Consider the following 4223-nt stretch of genomic DNA (forward strand, 5'->3'; position numbering starts at 1 on the left):
AGAGTGTCTCAGGGCGATAGCCTCAGAGAGTCCGCTGGTCTCAGATGGTCCAGTTAGTCTTACTATTTTTTTTTTTTTTAATCACTCAAGGCTGTTTTTATTGAGGTTTATATTCATATTATAGCTAAGTATTTCAGGCATTACTTCTTTTGACAGACAGACCTCACATTCTAGGAAACATTTCAAGAGACACCGATGATTTCACAACTACTAGGAGTAGGGCACCCCACCCTACTAGGCAGTTAACATGTATGTTAAGTACTTAAAGGGATTGTTAAGGAAAAGATGCTAAATGACAACAGGTCCTTCTCTAAAATGATTATCCTGGACAAAGAGCTACTATGACTGTTACAGAGCTAGAGAGATCTTTCATCCAAATCCATCCTATTTATTTAGGATAGGAATTAGGGTCACATATAAGAAGCCAAATGATTGTTTCAGAATAAGCTGTATATCATGTTTTCTATGTATGGTATTAATGCTAATGGGATTCTCTTTTTAAACAAAAATCAAGAAAATAACAGTTTTGGATGTAAAATCCATATAATATATTTGCAACTGTAGGAGATGCTTAGCAGTTGAAGTATCTTCTCTCCACTCTCGTTTTCTTTATGAATTTTTCTGGGAATTTTTCATTGTGACTCTCTTGACTTCTGTATATTCATGAAAGCCATATTCTCCCAGTTCTCGTCCATTTCCAGACATCTTGAATCCCCCAAAGGGGCACTAAGCAGACACCACACTATTGCAATTCATCCACACCTTCCCAGCCTGCATCGCAGAGGAGACTGTTAGAGCTTTATCAACGTCCTTGGTAAAGATTCCTACGGATAAGCCATAGAGAGCGTTATTTGCTCTCTTGATCATATCATTGAAAGATTTAAACTTCATAATTTCCTGAACTAGTCCAAATATCTCCTCTTTGCCAATGCATATCTCATCTGTAACATTAGAGAAAACTGTGGGCTAGACAAAGTAGCCTTTATTCCTCTATGGGCCTCCTCCACATTCCAGTTTGGCCCCTTTTTCTTCTCACTCTCATTAAGGTCAAGGATTTTATCATATTGTTCCTTGTCAATCTGAAGACCTTGATTTACTCCTGGGGTCAGCGGATTTCCAAGAACATACTTCTTAGCCCGCTCAATATTCCTTCGAACAAACTCATCGTAAATTGATTCTTTCACGAAAAGCCTGGATACAGCTATGCAACATCGGCCCTGGTGGTAGAATAATCCCTGGTGTGCAAATTCAACTGCATTGTCCGAGTCAGCATCAGCAAACACAATGCGGGGGCTCTTTGCACCCAGCTCCAGGGTTGTCCTCTTCAGATTGCTTTTCCTGGCAGCTTCTTTGATCATCTTGCCAACCTCTGTTGATTCTGTGAATGCCACTTTGTCAACATCTGTGTAGGAAGATATGGCTCTCCTGAGGTGGGACCAATATTCACCACTCCTGGAGGAAACGTCACCTCTTTTATTAAAGACGCCACACACAGAGCCATGAGAGGAGTTTGCTCTGCTGATTTGACAACCACGGTGTTTCCACAGCTAAGTGCAGACTTTATCTTCCAAAAGAGCATAACCCATGGGAAATTCCAAGGAATGATTTGGCCACATACACCAATAGGCTCATGTCTTGTATAAGTAAAAATGCTTCCATCAATTGGTATTGTTTGGCTCTGGATCTTGTCAGTACAGCCTGCACAGTAGTGTAATGTTTTTATGCAGCCTCCTAAATCCATCAGATACGAATTGGCAAATAGTTTTCCACCATTCATTGACTCCCGTATTGCCAGCAGCAGGCGATCCCTTTCAGTTAAATCAGCCAATTTGTATATTAGTCATCCCCTGTCCTAAGTATCCATAGTATGCCATGGAGAGCCAATCTGAAAAGCTTGTCTTGCAGCCTTCACTGTTTTGTCAACATCTGCCTTATCTCCTTCTTCTACCTCACTGAGTTTTTCCTCAGTTGCTGGATTGAAGATGGGAAATTTCTTGTCACTCACTGAATTATGCCACTCATTGTTTATAAAGATCTTAGTGTATTGAATTTTCAAATTGGTGAGTGGGATAGGTAAGTCTGCCATGGCTGAGGATGACATTTCTGGTCTGCTTCCTGGAATACAGGTGATAGGCTCAGTGATTTGTTCTGATAGTCTTACCATTTTTAAGAATTTGAGTTTTGTTCTGCATTTTTCTCCCATTCTAAGCAGGATCATCTATTGTGCCTCCAGTCAGATCGGTCAGTGGTGGTAGCTGGGCATCATCTAGTTCTTCTGGTCTCAGGGAAGTTGAGGTTGTGGCTCATGTAGGCTATCAGCCTTGTTTAGTGAGACCTAGCTTCTTGTTTTGTTTTGATACGCCCAGATAGGCTGCTCGTGTGCACTAGTTTGATTTTTGACACCTTTGGATCTCTAATGTCCTGTCGCCAGGTAGTTAGTTCTGTAACTAAGTATGTGCACACAGAAGTCCGTTAAATTTTCCTGTATGGGTTCAGCTCGGGTGTTCAGGCAGTCGGTCACAAGTGTATGGTGCAGGCTTTCACCCCCAGTCCTAGAGAGGTATGGGTGATAGGTGCAGGCACTGGACTCTGGCTGTGGTAGGGGATCACGTGCTGAGCCAGGCAGGGGGCTGACGGCTGCCCCTGAGAGTCTGAAAGGAAAGCCTGTCCCTATTCTCTAGGGTGAGTAGGTAGGTGAGTTTTGCAGCCGGACTATGAGTACCCCACTCTGTTGGCTGTAAAGACTCGAGGGCACCACTTTTTCTTGGACTCCTGTAGCAGATGACTAGACGCTTTAGGCGATACCACCAGTCCTCAAGCCCCTGCTGCAGATCGATAAAAGTGCCTACTTAAGCGGCAGGGCTGTTTCGAGGGTCACAAATCTGCCAGTTCACAGCTGAAGCAGTTGAAGTTAAACTTCAGATGTTTGCCCTGTTGTACTGTGGCAGTGACGACTAACGCTGTTGAGATGGGTCCCCACAAGTCTATACAGGGGTGTAAGGCACTCAGAGTCTGCAGACCCCTGATACCTGTGCCTAGAAAAGGAGCTGCACTGACCCTGTGTTCCTGGCTTAGGGGAGCCAGTAGCTTATTTGTTCCCTCTCCAAGGCAAAGAGAATGGGTCAGGGCGCCTTTTGGGATGTACTTCTGGCCCAGCAGACTCCTGGTGCAGAGCGCGGAGGGAGGAGGTAAAAGGGAGAGAGGTTTTTCCCAAATAGGCTTTTTTTTTTTTTTAAATACCAGCGAAAGGGAGCACGCATGTACTTATCTTAGCCTCTTGGGAGCTGCTTTTCACTGGTTCAGAGCGCTCAAGCAGAATCTCTGCTGCTGGGTCTCTCTCAATGTGGAAACTGCTTCCTGAGTGCGCGCACAGCACAGCTGCAGTTTCGCCTCCGCGGCTCTGGCGCTCTTCGCTTCTTCCAAATTGTCTGCCTCTCCCCTATCACTCAGATGGATTCCTCAACTTTGCTTTGTTCAGGACTCCTAGATATTCACATAGAATCAAATCACTTGTTTTTCCAGGTCTTTGCTGTAAGAGGGATATAGGAAGCTTCTAACTACTCCGCCATGTTGGCCACACCCCAGGCTATCAGCCTTGTATATGTGTTTCTTCTTTCTGATTATGGTTACCTTCTTACTCTTTTGCTCCTGATGAGTAGAGGCCAATAGTTGTATCTTAGACGGCTGATCACAAGCTTTTAAGACTCCAAATGCTACTTACTTCACTAGGATGCAGAACATGAACTTTCTGAGCTATTAAATATCTCTTATATTTAAATGAATTCTAAGCTTTGGGGGTATCAGCCTTAAATGGAAATGGTTTTTGAATTTCCCATACTACATTGTGTTCCATTGTAAAAATTTAAAATTAATGCACTGCAAAGAGGAGATGTAATTTTCAAGTTTTAGGCTGTGTTGTCTCCCACATTTAACAGATTTGGGTATATACTTAAACTCCACAAAGTGTACTGAAAATAATAATACATATTGATGCCTTTCTTTTCTCATTGTTGACTAAATGCCAAAAATAATTTTTTTTCTTAAAAATTAATTAACTAAAAGGCAGTAAGTAATTAAAGACGAAACCTAAATCACTGTTACTGTAAGTCCTGCCTACAGGATTCTATGTGTTTGGATGAATATTTTTAAGAGTAAATATTTTGGAAATATTTATACGTTTTTTATTCTATAAAAATAGTTTATGAATTCATTAATATTTTTAT

At 42.1% G+C, this 4223-nt stretch overlaps 1 pseudogene; it reads right to left on the reverse strand.

Annotated features, from left to right (window-relative positions):
• Nucleotides 1-609: 609 nt before the first annotated feature.
• LOC101346239 (retinal dehydrogenase 1-like) lies at nucleotides 610-2350 on the reverse strand (annotated as a pseudogene).
• Nucleotides 2351-4223: the final 1873 nt, after the last annotated feature.

The sequence above is a fragment of the Trichechus manatus genome, unplaced genomic scaffold (genome assembly GCF_000243295.1).
Source record: "Trichechus manatus latirostris isolate Lorelei unplaced genomic scaffold, TriManLat1.0 scaffold00085, whole genome shotgun sequence".
Classification (NCBI taxonomy): Eukaryota; Metazoa; Chordata; class Mammalia; order Sirenia; family Trichechidae; genus Trichechus; species Trichechus manatus.